Source organism: Micromys minutus (assembly GCF_963924665.1).
Source record: "Micromys minutus genome assembly, chromosome: 7".
Classification (NCBI taxonomy): domain Eukaryota; kingdom Metazoa; phylum Chordata; class Mammalia; order Rodentia; family Muridae; genus Micromys; species Micromys minutus.
Window position 1 is genome coordinate 36,935,616 of NC_137976.1, and position 22,407 is coordinate 36,958,022.

At 41.5% G+C, this 22,407-nt stretch overlaps 2 protein-coding genes across 3 annotated transcripts in view; one reads left to right on the plus strand and one right to left on the minus strand.

Moving 5' to 3' along the window:
• The window catches only part of CMSS1 (cms1 ribosomal small subunit homolog), a 288,302-nt gene that overhangs the window by 95,349 nt on the left and 170,546 nt on the right, over nt 1-22,407 (plus strand). The window lies entirely within an intron of this gene.
• FILIP1L (filamin A interacting protein 1 like) overlaps nt 1-22,407 on the minus strand; it is a 232,325-nt gene that overhangs the window by 92,042 nt on the left and 117,876 nt on the right. The window contains exon 1 of one of the 2 annotated variants that reach the window (XM_080919052.1): nt 2,906-2,922. The exons of the other annotated variant lie outside the window; for it this stretch is intronic. The gene's annotated coding sequence lies outside the window, so the exon portion shown is untranslated. Of the gene's footprint in view, nt 1-2,905; nt 2,923-22,407 lie in introns of those variants that run through there. 2 annotated transcript variants of the gene reach the window in all.

A 22,407-nucleotide genomic window follows, 5' to 3' on the forward strand; every position in this document is an offset into this window, starting at 1 on the left:
TTATTTAGTGCTTACCATGAACCCTGTACCCTATTCAACATGGTTTTCATCAATTAACTAACTTAATCATGTATTTATTCTTCCTCTCTCCATTTTTTAGGGAAGAAAACTAATGTTTAGAATTGTTAATCAGCTTGTTGAAGGTTATACTTCTAAAAAGTATAGTAGCAAAATTGAGTCCTAATTTGGTTGTCTATGTACAGTGCCCATAAAATTACCACCCTGTAGCTTCTTAGAAGTTATACAAGTATAAAAGAAAATAGTAAATGGAGATCCTGGTTCCACATTGTTAAGTGTCCATATTACCATCCTACTGGTTAATTCCTGAGGATCCTGAATCAGTAAGATTTGTTTCTTTCTGTGCATATACAGAAACATATGTGAATGTACAGTTATTCTTAAATATTAGCTTTCCTTCCTGACCACCTTGCTAACATTTTGCAATGGCAGGAAACATGCTTCAGCACAGAATACTAGGTTTGTAGAATTTGGTAGCTCTGGGATTAAACCTTTGCTCCAAGGAGGTGATTCTGCAGCCTTGGATCTGAGTCCTCACGGTGAAATGAAGATAATGGTACCTTCTAGTGGGTTTACTGTGCACCCTGTGAGCACATAAGACTCCTGTTGTTGATGCCTGTGTCCCTGTATTTAGAGGAGTTGAACCTCAGCAGGATTTACTGGATGACTGAGTCATGCAGAGCAGGTTGGGTGAGAGCTGCTTCCTGGTAAAGATGACTCATCTGTCACCCACTGGCCAGCAGTGCAGAGAGAGATACTGAGATTCTCCTGAAGTGGAGGGAGCCTTGCTACTTGACAGGCACCTGAGTGTGTCATGTCTGTTATCCTGTATAAGCCTAAGACTTGTAGAGAAAAGTAAAATTAAACAAAAGTAGGGAAAGACTTGATGAAGATGAAATGAGGTTGTAAACTCATGTCATCAAAGACAAAAGAACATGCCTATAAGAAGTTGGGTGGTGTCTATGTACACACATGGTAATATGCTAGGTGGGGCGTGGCATTGGACCCTAAAGGCAAAATAGCAGTCTCCTTTTAATTTTCCGAATTTAGAAAACATTGGTACCACTTCCCCTGATTGTGGGCAACTCTCTTCCCTAGATACTTAGTGAGCTGAATGTCCATTATACCTTTTATTTGATCAGCATTAGCTTTGTTTTGGAGCATATCCTATTTTATTAATATTATGTTCTATAAACTGGATTTAAACATGTGGGAAACTTTACATGTTTATTTACAAACTGTTTATTTGGATGACTAGACAACTGCATATAATTCAGAACAATTCTATGCTACCTCATTGTTAGAAATGACTCAAAGTTTTAAGTTTGAATATGTTTAATAGGTCATATTTTGATTAATTTTATTATTAACATGCCTGATGGGTTTTCAATGTCCACCTTTCTCTGCATTGAACCATTAAGCTAAAACTTAGTTCCCTCAAGGGAAAAGGGACAGAGCTGTAGCAAGAGTGCAGGGTTCTCAGCAGAGCTGCTTAGGTTTTTAATCATCTGTCTTATAGTAAACGTGATTCATGTATGAAAATGCTTTCTGTAAATAGATGTTAAGAGTGCTAAGTCACAGAACAGCCAGGTCAAGCTTGCATGGCCAGATTAGGGAAAAAAGTCTTGTTGGAATTTTATTTGGTTTTTTAAAAAACATTTTTTAAGGTTTTTTTTTTTTTTTTTTTTTTTTTATTGCCCTGGTCACTATCACTGAAGACATTGAACTCAGCCAGCTGTACTAAACCAATCTGACGGCTGCCAAGACAAATCAAAAAATCAGATAACCTAATTTAGCGTTGAGCTTTCTCTATCTTTTTTCCCATTTTCAATTAAAAGAAAATCACTCACACATTCTCCTATTGATTTTTCTTTCCCTGTAGCACGTGGACATGGTTCAGGGAAGGGAGTGGAAAATGGAGTCCATGGCTCCTGGCCTTCCTAGTGGTACAGAGTTTTAAGAGCTGACATTGCAGACTGAAATGTGAGCTGTTCCCACAGCAACAGGACCTTGGACAGGCAGAAAAGGACTCCCCTTGTTAGCAGATGCAGGTAGCTCCTGGTATGATAGAGCCATATGCCTGGTTCTTTCTCAGAACTACAACAGAAACCTCCTTCCCTCATTACAGTGTCATTCTTCAATGGGAAGGACTACTCTCTGTTCTAAATTCACAGTTTTCCAAACAACCTGTACTATCAGGTTTCAGGCCCCGTCTCCCAGTAAACAAACACGTGGTTATATCTTTTTAAACCCTCACTCCTCGTTAGTCCCGAGTTGTTCTGAGGAAATGTATAGATGTTGGACACAGTTTCTCAGATCTTAAACACCAAAAACAAAACAACACACACACACACACACACACACACACACCAACAGATTGTTGAGGGTGTGTTTGTAGGGAAGATTTTAGCAACTCATCATCTGTCAGCTCTCCTTGGAATTTTACATATAGACAACAGGGGAATGAATACTTAGTCTAGGTTAGTCTACCAAGTGGTTACTTATAAATATCTTTCATGTGTACGTTGTTTGAACCATCAAATGACAGCTATTCATCCTATTGTGCCAATGACGAATTTTAGATTTAATAACTTTAGTTTAAATAATTTATTTAAAGCGTAAATAATTTTAGTTATCAAACACTGGGCCAGGCGATAAAAACCTTAGCCCTCTCCCTAACCCCCTACCCCCTCTCTCTTTCTTCCTGTTTGTCCATCCATCCATCCATCCATCCATCCATCCATCCATCTCTGTCTCTGTGACTCCCTCCCTCCTTCCCTCCCCCCTCTCTCTCCCTCTCTCTCTCTGTCTCTCGGTCTGTCTGTCTATCTCTCTCCCTCCTCCTCCCCCCCTCCCTCCCCAACTCTCTCTCTCTCTCTCTCCTTACTGGCACCACAGTCTCCATTTAACTTGAAGTTGCTCTTTGGTTCCCATGTGCTAACTGTTGCAGTCCCGGAAACAGCTAGGCTGTAGGTGCAGAATAAATAGCCTGCTGATGAGGTCTAGCGGGGCAAACTTACATCATGGCTTTTCTTAGCTCTGTGTTATGGAGAAAGGACAAAAAGAAATATAAAAATCTCTGAGTATAAATAGCTGATTTATCCAAGTTTTCCATTACAAATCAGTGGCTCTTTAGAGAGTCTTTTCTCATTTAAGGTTGAAACAGGGCTAAGAATCATTTCCAGATCCTGGTGGAATAAAGGAGAAAAAAGAAAAGAAAATTGTTTTCATGAAATACAAGTTAGCTTTAAATGCCATACTTCCAGGCCTAAATCTGGGCTCTCTTGAAAATCATAGGATTCTTTTAAGTTTTTAAACTACATCACTTATATATTTCTTTTTGCTCAAATTTTTCTTAGAAGTAATGTGGTATCCTGCCAGTCATTCAACCTTTCTCTTCTCTTTGAATTTTTTTGTCTAGTTAGGTCAACATGTCCAGTCCCCTTACTTCTATAACTAAGGCTCCATGAAGTTAGCAGATGTGCCTGAGGTCACGCACAACTCCAACCAACACGAGTACACAGGCCTTCTGCCCACAGCTCTGTTGCTAGGTCTGTTAAAATATTCCTGTGTCTATTAAAATGTTTCTTGCTCATAATCCAATCTTCATTTCCAGCTCTAAAATGATTCAAATCCTCAAAAATCAAAACCTGCCTTTGAGAGTACTCAGAGTCCCCCACAAAGAACCGATGGCTTTCTCAGCCATCTTCCTCAGCTTTACAAGGCTGGCCAGATCAGCCCAATGGAACAGACATGTAGGGTGAACAGATTTTAGTAGGTATCAAGAATTCCCATTGAGAGATTTCAACATGACAACATAGTGTCCTTCCCTTCTCCTAAGTTATCCAAGGCAATGTGACTACACAAGAGAAGTATGTGTTACAGAGAAAATGCCCTAACCCATAAGGCTGCTGGGTAACATGAGACCTTTGAGCCACTGACTGCCTCTTGCCCGGCGTTTCTGATGTAGCAAAGTGTTATCCATCTGTAACTGGGAAGAAAACTGAAGATCCCTGACTTTAGGCATGTGTGTGGAGTCTGAGATACTCTCATTCTTACTTTTTGTTTTTGTTTTGTTTTGTTTTAAGTGAATGAGTAATAAGGGTAGCTTTGAAAATCTCTCTTTTGTATCAGAAAGCTTAATTGGTAGCTTCTGTTCTCTGTGCCTTTTCAAAACCACATACATAGACTTATTCATTTTTGGCAAACGTAAAGATTTAAAAACTGAGGTGTTAAACTCACAGCTTAGTGTGGTAGAAATGTGGACTCATGTTTGAATGTGAAATGCTTAGGAACACAACAAGTTATCTGCAGTATACAGTGTAAGTGACTTGGGAGTTGTTGAACAGGAAGAACGAACTGCCTGGGGACTTGGGGGGTAACTTTGGATACAAGCTGTTTTTGAAAGATGAAGAAGAGTTTCAAGTATTTTAAGAGTGTTTGTGTTTATGTAGCAGATGTGCAGCTTGGTTTTCATGTGGGTCCCTAACAACTAGAATTAGCGCTATCCCAAAAGTTATTACCTGTACGTGGGGATATGTTCTTTTAGGTGGACTGCCGTGTCTGGTCTCAGTGGGAGAGGAATTGCCTAGTCTCACAGAGACTTGAGGTGCCAGGGTAAGGGATACCCATGGGGGCGCACTCGCTCAGAAGAGAAGGGATGGAGGATGAGGGAAGGATTGTGTATAGGGGTAACCAGGAAGGGGTCAGTAAGCAGGATCTAAAGTGCATAGTTAAAAAAATATATTAATTTAATTTTTTAAAAAGTGTGTTATTGTATGCCTGTCTGAAATAGAGATTACCAAACTGAAGGAACTGGAATTTGGCCAGGAACTAACTGCTGCTGTCCAATAGAGAAGTACTAATGAACTGTGTCCCTGCCAGTGTAGAGGAGCTTGGCATGAAGTGACCCTTGGGTCTAAACTGGCCAAACCTCTACTAAAGAAGACAACAGAAGCTGCTGATTTAGAACAGCATGCTCTCCAGACTCTTTGATGGTTGGTGAAGTCTTTCAGAATCTGTCATAGGAGTAACACAGAACTTATTAGCTCCAGAGACCACTCCAGGACACTTGAGATGCATGGTTTTCTTGGAAAGAAACCTTGTAAGTTCATTTTATGATCAATCTGTGTTTTAATATTGGTTCTAAGATCCTAAGCCTTATGAAGTTCAGTCAGCCTGCCTCAAGCCACAGATATGGTAAGTGGCAAAGCAGGAACTTACTGACTTCAAATCTCATCCAGTTTCCATGAACCTTATATGTTGCATGAGTTCTTTCTCATTAGAACTAATGGCCTATGTCAAGTTAGGACAGATAGATACCTTCTCCACCAGACTGTTAACAGCTCCCTGTCAGCAAAATTGAGGTGACCCGTCCTGTTTTGTGAACTGCCTGCAACTGGAAGCAGTGAGAGAATCAAACAGAATGGTTTACATTCAAACCCCTTTATGTAGTTAGTTATCTAGACAGTGGGAAGAGACATGTTCCAACATCAGGAAGTCTGTAGAAGTAATCAGGTGCACAACTATATCAAGGGAAGAACATTAGTCATGTCACCGTGGTAAGGTAGCACTGCTCCAGCTAGAAGAGTTTGGGTCTTCTACCTGATGTGTTTCCTTTACGTCCTCTCTGAGGAAGTGCTGGAGGGAGCTGGCTTTTGGTAGAATCAGCTCCATCGGGAGAGATCTTTCCCTGTGTTGCCACTTTCTAGCCTGTGGAGTGGAACTGGATCTCCTACACTCTGAAGTCTGTGCAGCTGGTGCTCTGAGGCTGAGACACATTGAGTTTGAGGATTCTGCCTGTCCACTGTGTGTGGTTCCATGTAGGCCTTTGTTAGAAAGCATTCAGGGCCGCCAAGTGTGTGTGTTGACCAGGGAGGTGGCTGCTGCTAGGAGCTGTAAGTAAATAAATGGATGTCAGATGCTTACAATTCAGGGGGAAACAAAGAACTGTTCCCTTTCCCGAGCATGTCGCCTTGGATGTTTTGGGTAATGATCATGAAGCCTTTACACACAGACTAAACTAAGCTCTTTGTATTCTTTGCAAGGTGGAGAGCTTGCCAAGCCAATTTCAGCATGCAAAACACAGACAATTATTCTCTTGGCATTTAAAGGCTGCCCCTGTTTTTACTGGGGGAGGGATGGGTGGCTGGTTGATAGAAGAAGGCTTTATAAGGAAAGGCAAGCCAACTTTATCCCGTATTCCCTTTAAAAGAAGCCCCTTGGATTCCTGTCCATTCAACCCCTCATCACAGAACCAACAGGAGGCCTTAGGCCCAGTGTCATACTCAGTGATATTGATGGTGTGTCACTTACTGTGGCTGTTCGCATGACTTCTATCTAGTAGTTCTCCATGCAACCATGCTATTTCTTTTGTGGCTGTTTGGTTACATATGGTTAGTGAGTATATTTCTGGCGGTAACCAATGAAAAGGCAGAATCCTTGATTATAGTCTAGGCCCGTTGTATATTATAAGTGTTATAATGGTAGCCTCTGTTCCCAGATCTTCTGTGACCCTTCAGAGTTTTCAATAGGCCCTCCATCCTTACTCCAAAAGTGTGTGAGAAAATGAAGGTCGCTGAGGCTAAGCCTGTGAGAACTCTAGGCTTCTCCCAGCCAAAATGGGAACTGGCTTCTTGCTTAAAAACTTAACTGTACTTTTGATTTCTGTCCTTTGGTTCTGGCCAAAAGGTCAGTTGCATAGCATGGTGAATACAGTCGGTGTCACCTTGAGCAAGCCACCACCTTCTCAGTGCCTTTATCAGTTGGCAGGAAAACAAACAACCCTGTGATGACCTTGGGCTCCCTCCTTCTCAGAGTGCTAACAGAGCAATATGTCAAAGTCCTTAATGTTTGCCCAAGAGGTACAAAGAAGTACTCTGTACCTATTTTATAACTTCCTAAGCAAAAAGGAACAATAGCTAAAAGATTGAACAGTGTAGCCGTTTCAAGTGGTGCTTTTAACCTTCCAAGTCTAAACTGTAATTGCTTCTAAATTTTGAGAACCAGATGAGTTATTTCATATGCAGGAATAACTTTTTATTTTGACGTTGTTAATCTTTCTCTTAAAACCAGATATGACTAACAAGGACATTCTTAAACCGAGGAGCGTGTGTGCCTGCTGAAGTGCATGCCTATGGGAGGAGGTCAAGATGAGCTGTGTTGATGTTTTCAAAGCATAAAGTATCCTCATATATCCCCATTTTCCATAATAACCAAATTCTATAATTACATTAACGTTTATACCTTTGCTTTTAGGCCTCTTTTAACCCACCAAGGAAGTTAAAGATAAGGTCATTTTAAGGAATTAGTTCTTTGAAGCAGTTAGGTTAGAAAACAAAAAGCTAGTAAAGTTTACCCGGCAGAAGGAGCTGACTGCAGATAAACAGGCCCTGACTGGAAAAGGCTCTACCCACATATAGACCTACATCTTCTCCTGCCATTGAGGCAGCTTCCCCATGTCCAGTGACATGCCTTTGAAATATAGAAGGAAAAAATTGTACTAGAAATTCTATTATGAATCAGGAACTTTACAGATTATCTACTCTTACTTAATTTCTAAAGATGCCCAGCTATCTGACTTTGTGGGTAGGAAAGCTAGAACTGAAAAGTTAACATGCTTAAGTTCACAAACTTCATAGGTTCCTGGGGCATTACTCACATGTTCTATTCCTGTTCCCAGGGTTTCTCCCAGCCCCCAGCACATTATATGGCCTTACATTTTTAGGGGCTTCCCTTGGTGACTAACTTGGCCTCTTAGCTACACAGCACTACTTGTGCAATGGTATTATTGAATTCTTCGAATGTGCTGTTCCCAGCAGGAAGGTACACATAGCTGACCATGTGCAACAGGAAAGGGATGGAGGCAAGCCTACATGACTCTATCTGTTCATGTGTAGTGCATTCACAAAAAGCTGTACTATACACTTACTGTTTTTGTGGTTTCTATGTTGCTTTAACTGATTGATTACATTGATAAAGACTTAAAGGAATGTTCAGAACATTAGATAGATAAAGGGTAAAGAGAAAGAGAAAACGGATCATAAAGATAATAGTGGCCCCAGGCAGGAGGATTGTCACAGGAATTATTGGGTTTAACTTTCCTTTCTAAACTTGTTCATGGGGATCCACGGTGCTGCTTGATTTGATCTGCAGCTTCACCCCATTCTCCTCCCTCTTCAGTCTTTTCTCCTCAAATGTGTGGTCTTCTGTTACTAAGTCAACACTCACCATCTTTCTTAGGCTCAGGCTCTTTCTCTGCCATCCTGCCTTTTTTGCTACAACCCTTGACTTCAGCAACTCCTTTTGAGATTCCCTCCTGACTTCATAATGCTATTGTATGCTCTAAGGGATAGAACCCTTAAACATCCTCCCACTAAACTGTTATCTCCATCTGTGAATGACAAGGTCTCTTTGCTTAAGTACCACCAGCTTGCTCTATCAAATGCATGGAGAAGTTTATGTTGACTATCATCAAATGACCAAATTTCCTCTTGGTCTAGTTTCAATGATTTAAATCCTACAGATTTGACTAAGCAAAGGTTGTGCATTCACTCAGATGCTGGATATTAATTTGAGGAAGATGGGAAATAGCAACGAACCAAGTACATGTATGACAAACACCATTATTCCATGACCATCTTGCACCCAGCACCTTGAGTTTGGTCATCTGACATCCCTTTCTGGATGTATTCATTGATAAATTGGGCCAACCTTTCTTCTTAGCCCAGAGTTATCATAATTTGCCTCTTAATGACTACATATTAAACATCTTACATTTTACAGCCCACACAGCTTCTGACATCTATTTCTCCCTCCCTCCCTCCCTCCCTCCCTCCCTCCCTCCCTCCCTCCCTCCCTCCCTCCCTCTCTCTCTCTCTCTCTCTCTCTCTCTCTCTCTCTCTCTCTATCTATCTATCTATCTTCATCCACCCTCCCACCCATTCACCCATTTCCATCAGGCTCCCATGTACACACAAATGAACAGCAGTGGCTGTGCACCAGTAGAACTTTACATTTAAAAGGGACTCTAATTGGGGAAAAGGCACAGTTGGTAAAGCCTTTGCCACACAGAAATGATGACCTAAGTTTGAATTGTTAGCAGCCATATAAAAGTAAAAAATGGTAGTGCAGCAGAGCTGGCAAGATAGAGACAGATGAATCCCTGACGCACATTGATCATCCATTCTGGCTGAATTGTTGAGCTGCAGGTTCCGTAAGAGACTCTGCCTCAGAAAACAATGTAGTGAGGTGACTGAGAAATATACACAGTGTTGACCTGTGGCATATGTATACACAGACAGACACATAGACCTATGTGTACACACATGCATGACCATGTACACATACTTCTCTGTCTCTCTCTCTCACACACACACTCATACACATGCCATGTTTTTGATATTCCTGCCTTAGTATGAAATAATAATCAGGGAACCTATGAATACGTCTGTCTGAAAGAATTTGTTCACAAACTCATTGTCTCTCCTGCTGGGATAGGAGTTAACTATTTATGACCTAGGGCCATGTTGGCAGCAGATAGGAAGAATGTGTACATTTGGCATTGACATTACCAAGGGCGATAAAAAATCTCTGGGGCCACAGTCTCCTGTAGATATGATTTTGTTATTGACTTAATTAGAGAAACAAGGTCAATTCCTACTTGAGAGCCCATAGTTTCTGATCACAAAATGTGACTCCTGAATCAGTTGGGATCAGTTTCAATATGGTCATTTGACTCTTAACTAGATGTCTGAAGTATTCCTATGTCAGAAAATTACAATTTTGTGCTTTAGAACTAAAACATTTTCCTCATCTGTTCTTCAGCAGCCTCTTTGTCTGCTCTAGTTTAAAAAACGAAAGAATTTTTTGGCTGACTCTGCTTATGGTCCAGAAATGTCCAAGTGTTAAAAACAGCATAAAGAATTTAGTGTTGAAGGAGTCCGGTGATGCTCAGCTCGGCTATGGTGGAGTGGGAGCGGCATGGAACAGACTGTTCACTTCCTGTCACTGATGTGATACTGTCAGCAAACACTCTCCTGTTCCTTCAGATATGTCAGCCTGAGTTAGGAACGAAATAGATTTGGGTTTTCACTTCCTGCAGTGGATTTCCAGTGTCTGTGCTTTCCTAGGTTTCAGTAAATTAGGGGGAAGAAGAAAAGAAACGCTGAGGCTTACTAGGAAATTCTGAATATTCCTAAAGGAAACAGGAGAAAAATGACTACATTATGTTTTACTTGAATTGATTGAGGATAGTTCTTACCTCTGTATTTTTTATTGGTTTTCTGGTCCTTGGTAGAAAAAAGAATGCTGTACAAGCGTGTCTGTAAAAATGGGCAACAGAGTATAACTTTGAGAGAAATTCAGAATGATACAGTTGACTTGAGTTGTGTCATGAGCGAAGTAGCCTGCAGAAATGAGTTTCCGAGAACTATTGCTTTCTCTTTTCAAATACCAGAGGCTACTTTTATTTGTTTTAATAACCAATTGGATGGAACTTTCAAAGGCAGTCTGACTGATGTTTGGATCACAGAATGCTAACCCATTTTCTATTTTGTTTTCTGCATCCTTTATCAGTCCTTCATCTGTTCTTTTCGCTTATCCAATTTGAAGTTTAGCTGCTAAGTGGCCCTGTGCTAGAAACTGAGAGATCATGTGGGCACAGAGGCCCTAGGCATAGGGTTGTGTTCTAGGTGCATGCTGTCTGAAGGACAGTGGGTGTTGTTGCCTCCTTCAGTCCTCATTAAATCTATATGAAAATGATGTATCTGCTTCCTGTCACCGTGAGCTATTATGCCTTTGATTGGGGTCCTAAGAGAACTAAGTGAATGCTAAGCATCCTTTTCTAATAATACTCATTTAGTGCTTTCGGAGAGGTCGAGCCATTCTGCCAGTGGGAGGGCTTGTCTTCCTAAGCCTATGAAGTGCAAGTGTTCATTTCATATTGCATAGTGAAGAAATTAAAGCTCGGAGAGCAATGTATTTGCCCAGCATCACAGAGCTAACAAAATAGTGAGCTCAACTCCAAGCTCAAGCCACCTACTTGTGCAGCCCAGACTGGTTTTCTGGTACACCATGCTTCCAGGAGAATGGAAAACCGGATTTATGCTAGACATACTTAGGATCATTACATTAGCTCATATAGTAAAGCCAGTCAGCCTGTGAAATAGCTATCATAATCCTTTTGATTTTACACACTAACAGTGGATATCTGGTCACATAAGAATGATCACATATCCGTTTATGATAAAATCTGAGGCAAAAATGGTTGGCTCTCAGCTTTTCTGAGCCTTCGTTTCCTTATCGTAGGTAAGGTCAGCAATAGCACCAATCTTTTAGAATTAGTGTAAGGACAAGGTGAAATAATCCTCCTCACATACTACCATGCTTGGCACATAGCAGATCCTCAGTAAGTCTCAGCTCTGGTCCCTCCACCTCATACTGTAAACTTGCTCTAAGTAGAAATATCCAGTCGTTGCCCTGCCATCCATTTGACTCTTACAAAAATCTTGCTATAATAATGCCAAACAAAAGGATATCTTCTCTCACTTAAAGCAGGTAGGTAACGTGCTGGGTGGTTTGTCCTTCGTCGTCCAGGTTGTTACGTCAGTGGTTTTGAGCCCCCTTCCTATTTCCTGACTGTTATTTTTGCTGTGGGGTTTTGTCTTTCCAGATAGGAAACTTTAAGGATTGGTCTGGTGCTGCTACATATTCAAAGTGCTGCTACTCTATCCCAAGACCTGGGTGCCCCAAGCCAAGTGAATTCTCCTGTATACCAGCTTTTGTTGTGCAAATCTCGCTCCCCCCAAGTTATCCTTGATTGGTTAATAAAGATGCCCACAACCTGGGCTGGGCAGAAGAGAAGGGTCAGAGCAGAGGTATTTGGGGTTGGGATCTGAAGTAGGGATCAGGAGAATAAGAGAGGGGAAAGAAGAGAGCACTCATGGGGTAGATGGGTCATGAGTTTATGGCCATAAGGGCTGACCTGGTGAAGTAGGAGCAGCCCAGGTAGACCATGGCAAGCGATATCTCAGGGAATCGCCTCAGGGAAGTAGCCAAAATAGCACAGGGGTTGATATCTGCCCAGCTCTAGTACTTTTAAGCATATTTATTCTAAGTCTAACAGGTTTTATGTCTTTTACTTGGGAAGTAAATGATCTGAAGTGGGGTAGAAACCCCTAGTAGATATTTAAAGGCAGAAAGGAGGTGTATTAACACCCAGAGTAATAATCACCTCAGTAGAGGCCTTTGTCCATACGGGTCTTGTGAATAGGTGCAATACTACAGAAGCTCCAAATAATAGAAGTCAGACGAGACAACGGATTTTTGTTGGATGGACATATTGAAGAAGATGCATTCTTGTGCTTACTGCTAGAGAACCAAAGACCAGCAGTGATTTTTAAGCTGGAATACAGTGCTGTGAGTTGACTCAAGGCAATTGTACAGAATAAATCCCAGCCGTGCCTAGGTAAGGAGATGATCACCACAGCCAGCTTTGCTGCTAGCGGAAGACACAAGCTTTCTGTTTGCATTGTTTCCCCACCTCCCCGGAGCCATTAGCCTGGTGTGTCTTTTACACTGGTAAATGTGAGGTTCCATACCCAAGCATTGGTGGGCAGGAGTCTGTAGTCCCCTCTTATGGAGCGGCCACGTTTCCTGATGGATACATTGTACACTGTCCCATCATTTTGTGCCAGAAAGTAGTAAGTAGCATTTCAGCAAGCTGTTCTCTGTTCTCAGGGATGACAGATAAATACCCTTCAGAAAACATCCTATTGTTCCCCCATAAATACATTTTTCCTCCTTTTCCATATATCTCCCACATAGCACTTACTACTTTGTGCTATGTTCCTGAGTGAACCCTGGGATCCTTGGTCAGTGCTAAGAAGTACCAGGTACCTCCGTGTTGCTCACCAAATGTTTGTTGACTGAATGACCGACTGGCTTGCTTGCTCTGTGGTCTTTCTAACCTGAAGAACATGACTATCATAAGATCCAGATATACCTCTCATGAGCATATACCCAAAATACTCTTAAGTCAACAAATAGAAATACTTATACATCCACATTTACTGAGGTCCTGTACATAATAGACTAGTCACAGGATCAGCTTTGGTACCTGTGAGCAGATGAAAAGATAATATGAATATAAACATAATAGGCTTGTGCATAAAGTAAAATGAATTAGGTTATTTGCAGAAAAATGAATAAAACTGGAGATTATCATGTTAACTGAAATAAGCCAGGTGCAGAAAGACTGTGTGTGTGCGCCCACGCATGTGTGCATACATACATGTATATATATGCATGTGTGCATGTTCCTGCAGTGCAAATAGAAGGAGAACTATGAAGAAAGGTAGGTGAATGTGATCAAATTACATGTCACACATGTATGTATGGAAATGTGCTAATAAAGCTCATTATTTTATATAATAATATATACTAACATGCAAGAAAAATGAACATTTAAAGAACGTGGACCTTAGTCCAGTAAGTTCCATCTGTCACGCTGTGTTTCATTGCTTTGCTCATCTCCCCCTTCCGTTTTCTCCTTGCTCGCTCTGCCCGGGGAAACCGGTCGCTCCTCGGCTTCAGTTTCTCCTCCCTTTGCAGGGTTTTCCTCCCCAGTCACAGGCGTGCAATCCTCTTGGTTTTCTGGTGCTTGCTGGACTCTGAAGTCTAATGTGTCTTCACTCCTCCCCTTTCACATAGTCGTCTCCCATGTTCTGCTTCCCTGCACAGCCCCAGCTTCATCCTCACAGGAACCTCCCTGTAGACTGCCGTATTTCTCTGCAGATTCATGCCAAACTCGCCAAATGCCAGCCTGGTGACTTTTCTGCCCCTTGCCCCCTTTAACATATTTCCTTTGGTGGTTTTCCTGTTTCTCAGCTCCTTTTCCATTTAGTTCACAGCAAACAATATAAAGCATAGGAAGAACTTGAAAGCATTCATCAGGCGTTCTGGTGCAGTAGAGAACATTTTATCCGAGCAAAGGGCCAGCCAGAGAAAAGGCAAAGGGAAGCAGTAAAGGCAGTGAATGACGCACACACATTGTGTGCAAGGCAGCCTTTGCTGGAGGCTTGTGTTTCCACACACCCTGAACACTAAGAGAAGGTATCTAGTTGAAGACCAGCCAACAAAACCAAGATTCAGAGCCAGAATGTTCTAGTTTTTCTCAAAAGTATGATTTTCCTTTGAAAAGCTAATCATAACTTATGCATTTATATGTATATTCACACACAATAGTTATATATATTATATATGATCTTTATTGTTTCTGTGTGGTTTTGCCAGTAGAACATGTTTAAAGCACAAAACATGCTTTTAACCACTTCTCCAGTGCCTTGTGTAGTTATGAGTCTCACCCCCTGGGCCGTCCATGGACCTCTACAGTGGTCCAGCCCTCAAACTATAAGGCAGGCACCATAGTGATGTGCTTGTCACTCTTTCGTTTCCAAGACGATCTTGTCTACACTCTTAGTCTAATGCAGTTTTTAAAGAAAGAATGGAGGTTCCGTTTTCATTCCGGGGTAAATAAAAAGAGAACAAGGGAATAGCCACCTGGGATCAATTTCTACGGTTCTTTGGTTCTTTTCTGGGCTGATTCATGAAGATAGAGAACTGAGACTTAAACCCTGAAGAATCCACTCAGTGGGTGGTCTGCTACTGAAGCCCAGCATAGCTCCATCCATGACACTCAGTCCTTAGTCCTCAGTTACCCAGAACTATACCATGTAGGAAGTCTCCGGGGGAAATGGCCTGCCATTTGTTTGGTTAAGTTGAGTTTGAATGCTGCTGTTCTTGCAGGGGAAGAAGAGTTGAGGCTACCCTGGGTTGTGTGAGGCACAGAGTCGTGAGCCAGTTGGCCTGGTGAAAGAATTACTGAGTAGATTCTGGAGCTAGCTAGTTCATGCAAGAGGCTGTGGGAAACTGTGTGATAAGGAGGGAGGTAGAAGGGGCATGACAGGCAAAAGGGTGACATGCAGACAAAGCCACGCATACACTTGTGGAGTTTTGATTGTGTGCTCAGGCAATGGATGCCAGTGTGTTTGTAAGCCAGTCATGTGTGTAGCAGAAAGCGTAACTTCTCATTATTGACCTTGTGGGTAAAATTAGCCAGCTGGGGCTAGACAGGGGGCTCATCAGGAGAGAGCAGAAACACTGCGTGAGGGCCCAGGATTGGTTCCAGCACCCACATTGCAGCAGGCCTTGGGGCACTGGAGAGATGGGTCAGTGAGAAAGAACACTTGCTGCTCTTTCAGAGGACTGGGGTCAAGTTCCCAACACCTAAGTTAGGTGACATACAGTTACTTGTAACTCTAAGTCCAGGGTCTCTGTTGTCTTCATCTGCTGGCTTTAAGCGTGCACACGCGCTCACATGTGCATGCACACACGCACACAAATGAGTATTTAAAAGGCAGGTCTTTTGGTCTCAGGGTGCCTGTGACTCAAGCACTGTAAAAGGGGCGGATACAAGCTTGCTGGCTACCAGCTTAGTACTAGGTTCAGTGCAAGATCCAGTCTTAAGGGATAGAGAATGAGGAAGAGAGTGGTCAAACAGAGGACGTGATGTCTTCTTCTGGTCCCTGCATGTGAGTGCACAGGTTCATGTAACTTAGAACACATACACTACACCCATATTCACATACACATAGAATAAACCAGCTTATTCTCATGTCGTGATAAATATTTGTTCTGTATTTTAAGTAATAATCTACTGAAATAGGTTATAGATGTAGCAAAAGTACATAGAACATATTTGCAACTGTGCTGCCTTTATAATTTTAAACACACTGTGAAGTATTAATTTTAATCAAGGTCCAATTCATTTTCTTGGCTTCATCATATATTTAGTAAGCTTTAAATCAAAGTGCAATGACCACCTAAGGTAGCAGGAGAAATAAGAACAGCAGCAAAGACAAGTTCTAACACATAAAGTAAGGGCGGCACATTAACATCAGCACCCAGGGTGTGGGGGCAGTTGAATAGAGAACAATTCAAGGAAATTACTCATGTAATTCTCAAAAAAAAAAAAAAAAAAAACCACTGCCCAGATTGTGGCCTTCTGGCTGTAACCCCAAGCACATTCAGTATGTCAAGAATAAGACCAGGACCAGTCCCATAGGGATAGAGGCGATAGCAGTATGGGCCTGCCTCTGTCACACAGGCAGAAAGACATGTGAGTACGCCTAGTTATTTCTTTGGTCTCCCCACACCCTCCTTCCTTCTGTCTACAGTGTGTACAGTACAGTAGAATATGTATTGTATAATACAGTAATTATGAGGCTCTGCCACAACCCAGGCTAAGCTCATTTTCAGCATTGAAAAAAAAAAAAAAAAAAAGATGTAGTAACTCTGTAAAACAGGGCAGATGTATTATTGGTTTTATTTTTCCAGTCAACAAGCAAAATCAATAAAGATTTCTTTCTGTCCAGCTAGCCAACTTTTCTCACCCAGTTTTAATTATTCCTCTCAGCAACTAGTATGAGGTAGATGTCAATGGATCCCCATTTTAGAGAAGGGGAAACTAAGGTTCCAATAAATCAAGTAGCAGGACTTGAATGTGATCTAAATCTTACAGCTCCCTACCCAACCATTTTCTATAGCTGCTCCTCAGTTAGAGGCTGGAGGAGAAATCCTGGATTCGGATGCTTGAGGAAGCAATATTCCTGAACAGGTTGATGAAGGCCCCTGGGCTGCCTCAGGTTGCATTGTGAAGTGGAACCATCTCTCTCCTCCCCAGGCCTTGCAAATCAGAAAGTACTCTAGCCCCATGTGCTTCCCTTCCCACCCAGTCGATTGGCTTGCTTTCCTAATGGTCAGCTTATCCCATGCATAAGGAGTCAGTCAGGAGAGTCTGGGAAGGAGGGCAGATTACTTTCACCACAGGGCTATTGTTCATGCTTCCTTTTGGAGGATGTACAAGTGAGTTTCTGTTAATCCTCTCATGTTTACTTTCTATCTGAATCTATGTCAATTTATGTGCCCTTGGCTCTAAACACAGTTTATATATTTTCATGTTGCTAATATTTTTAATTGATGTTTTTAAAGTAAATGTACTCTGTGTTTGGCAGGCCAACAAAGTGAAATAAAGAAAGAGTTGGTCTTTAAAAGTAACCATATAAGGTGAAAAGTCCCATTTGGTGTGGGTGCATGGGTGCATGTGTACAGACTGCAGGTTTTATCAGGCATGACGGTCATTAATATTTATAATAACAGTTTACAGCACAGCCCCTTGAGTCCCTCTGGATCGTGCATAGCCTCAATGACGTAACTGTGGAAAATGCAATAAATCTAAAGTTGAAACTCCTTCTAATGGGAAGTTTTGTTATCGTAAAGTTAACTTGCCTCCTCGGATGAGATGTGGTGTGGACAAAGCCCTGGCTGACTTTGACATTTGAGAGGCAGTGCTATTGCATTGTTTGTGAGACTTTTTCTTTTCTTGCTGTGTTATATATAAAATTCTTTGTGTGTTCCTTGCTAGTAATATTCAATGGCTTGACAGGCCTTTGTATATATTAAACTACAACCCTTGATATTGTTCTTAATGTATCCAGAATTGTTATTTTCCTATTGAATAAGCAATTGCATGAAAAATAACTTAGACTTAGTTCATTATAGAATCTAAACTATGCGTAGGTATCATATAGTTTATTTTTGCCAGCCTCTCTGCAAACCACTTCAGTGACTTGTAGCTGAATATCAGCCAAAAAAAATCTCATGCTCTATATTTTAGAAAGATGTTTGGTATATTATTTTGAAAGAAACTCCCAGAACCTACTCACTTGGCTCTAGTGGCTCTTTTTGAAGCTACATAAAATAAAATATTCTTTTCCTTCCATGTTATTTGTGATGTTTAAAGTTAAAGACTTTATCTTGTCTTACCTCTCTTCACTGGGGACAGTCTGTTTCCTTATGACAGTTTATTTATATACCTGGTTTTTCTGTGTCAGATGCAGCTAGACACAAAGTACTGAGGACAAAGTAAGCCACATCCTTGCCCTAAAGATCTTTGAGTCTCATAATGGTAGAATGCTGAGGTGGGGCCAAACATAGATAGGTCACCGCAGTTAGCACTGGGGGTTGGAAGTATTAAGGAATGGGCCTGGAGAACATACCACAAGGGACATTTTAGAAGGCGTTTAATGGCCCTAGGGACCTAGATAAATGACAGGAAGTGGACAACATGTTAGAAGGCCAAAGTTGAAAGAGTACTAGGTGAGTTTAGCAGAGGTCAGTACAGTTGGGAAGTGATGCTGAATGGGAGTTTGGGAGGAGAGAGACCAGGAAGTGCTAGGACTGAAAGCTGAGCTGATGGGTGTGGAGATGAGGTCAGACAGGAGGGAGAGTGGAAAATAATAGGATGTCCTGATCAGATGGATATTCATTGTTCTCTTAATTACACAATTACTTGGGCAACATGAAAGACTCTGTATGAGGTCATTTAGGTTTGGGAATATTTTGAATATTATGTTTTGTTATTAGAGCCTAAATGTGTTCAGTCACTGGAGTTAGGTAGATGTAGGTCATTCAGTAGCTTAGAAATTTCAGAGAAGGAAGAGAAAAAAAACATCCTTAAACATTCTTACAGCCATTGAAAGGTTTGGGGTGTTTTCCACACCCAACATGATGATAAATAAATAAATGTTCATGGGAGTTGCTTCCTGACCTTGGAGTTGGCTGCAGGGCTCCAAGTCGACTGCTCAGGCTGGGATTGAGAGCCTGTAATGCTAGGATTTGGAGGGGTCAACTCTAGGAGATTGCCCAGAGTAAAGCAATCTCCTCCACCAGTGGTTTTCCTTGACTGCACCCCCTACACATACACACACACACACACACACACACACACGCACACACACACACACACACACACACACTCCTATTCTTCAACTCATTGCTCTTAAGAAGAAGTTAAATCATGGAGATGTCACTTATCTGTACTAGCATCTTGAATCAAATTGTAGCTAGTAATTGCAGTCCCATTTGCCGAATGTAACACTGAGAGTTTGTGATCTATAAAGCCAAAACAGCATGCTTATAGTTCATCATTGTCAGATGTCTTCCTACTGGAGGAGCCATTCAGGTTCGTGAAACAGCAATGGACACAGCCGACTTGGATGTAATTGTTTCAGATCTTAGTCCACAGTAAGTGGGACAAGGACAATGCAATGCAAAGAACGACTTTCTGTAACCGGGGATCAAGGTTACTGCCTGCTCCTGGTGTGCTGATGGCATGAGACCAGTGGGACATTGGAGCTGACCCTTCCAAGCAGTTCATGACTGGGAGGAATCCATGGGCTATTCTTTAAACGCAGTTATCAACATTAAATCACTTTAACTAATAATCAAATAAATCCTTTTAAAAACAGAGATAGCAAGTACTCAACTCCTCATTTCCTAATTATTTCACTGCACTTCTCTGTTTACCCACACTCTTGGGGCTGTTTACACCTCCGCTCTCTCAGCTCCAGGTTGATTGATACCACGTTGATAGCTTCCAACCAACCATTTTAGAAATGGACAGGCTTCCGGTCAAAACGTATGTTTTTTCCAGAGAGTCGGCTGTTACTCATTCACCAGCACACTGCTGGATGTGATGGTTGCATGCCAGTCAATGGTAAGAAAGGGTGTGGTCTTTGTGACAGTCTAATACAGTCTTAGGTGCAAATCGTCCCTCTCCAGTCTAGATGGTGCTGCCTAGCTGGGCTGGTGTTAAAAAAGAAAAGAAAAAGATAAAACATGGGTAACGCCTTCCAGGTGTCTTCTTGTCTGCTTCTGGAACATGAATACTACCATCAGTTAACACCGTTACCTCAATGAAATATTTCTTGTACTTCTGTTCAGTTTTTGCCCCAGTACTCAGAGTATAACTAGTTTAAGTGAGTTTTCCCTCTCTCATAGAACCTAAACCTGTCAGTGCTCAGAGATAATAACTAAATACATCTTTGCACCTCTCCTTAAGTGCAGGAAAAAAAATGCCTGTTTTGTTTTGTTCTGTTCCCCCTTTTCTTTCTCTTTTTTCTCTTATCTTCTCTTCATTATTTCATTCTCTTCCCTTTGCATTGTCCTCAAGCCGAACCCTGAACTCATCTAGAGGATTGTGACTTTTGTATATATGTGGCTGTTTGTCAGGCAGATTTCTGCTCTTCCTAAATGGTTGCTGTTACATAGGGCCCTACCAAAAGAGTTTGGAAATTTTGGAGTTCTTGATCTCTGGTGTTACATGGGCTGCCTGCAGAAAATGAGTTCAGTCGGCCATGCTGTGTATGGAGGACACCATGGTCTACCGTAAGTGAATTAACTCAAGCTGGAAGGACTCTAAACTGCCTTGCCTGAGATCCCAAAAAGGAGAAGGTCGAGTGTTCCTGGCTGACCCTTGATACTTGCCAGATGCTATACAAGTTGGAGGGCCACCAGGTGATCATTTTATTCTTTACAGTTCCCCACTGGGAAGAAAATCATAAAGAGTATGGAAAGAGGCTTGTGCAAGAATAGTCTAGAAAAGAATGAATAAAGTTCTTAGAGACTTTTCATCCTCTGAGAGCGACTTTTTGAAAAGCTTGGATTAGGTTTGGCAAGCGATGTAAGCACTGAACTCTTGGAATATGTTCTTGGCTCTTACACTCATCTCTGACTTAGAGCAAATCAGCTGACTTCTCTGCCTGTAAAATAATACTCCCTCTGACATTAATACTTACCTCATGAGGTTATCTACAGGATAGTGCTGTGTTTACGTCATTTCGTTCACAGAGAGCTCAATGCACTTTTCATGCATTGGGAGTGAAGTTTCTTCTCTGGAGTGAACATGAGAATTGACTCTTGAGAATTGAACTTAAGCCATGAAAGCCTGACTCCTGTGTAAGCAGGAGGGAATGTAGTGTGTTGTCATCTAGTGGCTCAAATAAATTTCCACTATAATTCCTGTCTTTTCCCCTGTTTTTTAATTAAGGAATTATGGAGAGTCCTTCCACCTGGATGGGAGATCTCAATTATGCAGTCAGATCTCCTGAAGTACATCTAGAACTTGGAGGCATTTTTGCCTGTTCACTTTTGTATCTGGGAGTAGCTAAATGGCATCTGGGAAATCTTCATTCTGATCAGTAGAACCACACTAGACTCATGCCTAGAAGACATAATGACATGGAGATGTTTCTCTGCTCAGTTGACTTCATATACCAAATATCGAGTGCCTGTCACGTACATGATTTTGAGGGATGTTGAAAAATAAAAGGGATATGGCTTGATGAGCAAAGGTAACTTGGCATGAGCAAGGAGATGAAGCAGCAAGATTTATAAGTAGATATGTGTGGCAATTCTCAGGTGATCCTAAGGACATTACAGAATTACAGGTGTTCTATTGTAAAATAACATATCAGGTTAGCCAACTTCAGTATTACCCATCTACCAAGGAATATGTTGCTCAGTGAAGAGACATCATCTCCACCCTGGGGGTCTAAACAGGAAGACATCCAAACTGATGGTTTCAGGACATTCCAGTGCATTCAGTAACGAAAGTGTAGAGCCTTGCTCAGAAATACAGACATTTTCTGTGGGATGAAACTCCTTCTAAATCTAAAATATTGGAAGAAATGTAGAAAAGGGATTTCAAGCTAAGAGATTAGTGCATCACAAGCCCCAGTGTTTGGACTATTATGACAAACTGAGAAAGTTTGACATTATCATGGTCTGAACTGTAACTGGGGGAAGGAGTGGAAACAGAAATCAAAGTGCCTGTCTTGTTACTGTTCTCTGCTGAGTCCTTTGACGTCATGTGGATTTGGGGAGGTAAAATTAACCGAATGGGTGACACATCTGGTTTAAGTTTGTGTAAGGTCTCATGGATGTGAGGTAGGGAATAGGAGAAAAACTGGGCCAGGAATGTAGATTTGGATCTTTTTTCCGTATCATTAGTTTTTAAAATCAGTAGCAGTGAAACTGGATGAGAAGAGTGTATAGAGTGAGCAGTACACCAAAGGTGAACCCTCTGAGCACATGCGACAGGGGTGAATGAAAGAACTTAGGAGAAAGTGTGGGGATCCAGCAGAGAAGTAAGAAGTTTGCTGTTCTCATCTCGGAAGATACCTTCCAATGAGCACAGAAGAGGTGAGGCTGAGACTTGCAGAGTTAGTAGGAAGAATGAGCTGGTAAGATCTTTTAATGGTTGCCATGGGACAAGCCTGGCTCAAACTATAGCCAGCCATTGAAAAAAAAAAAATTAACAAAATATTATGGTACAATAAATGGTAGTGAGGAAGCAACTGAAGGGGAAACACTGTAGTTTCTGTGAATGAACTAATGAACAAACCAATGAACGATTGAATGAATGATTATATTGAGGCCTCAGAGTTTAGGTTACTCAAACATTACCTTTTGTGGGTCTTGTCTTGACAT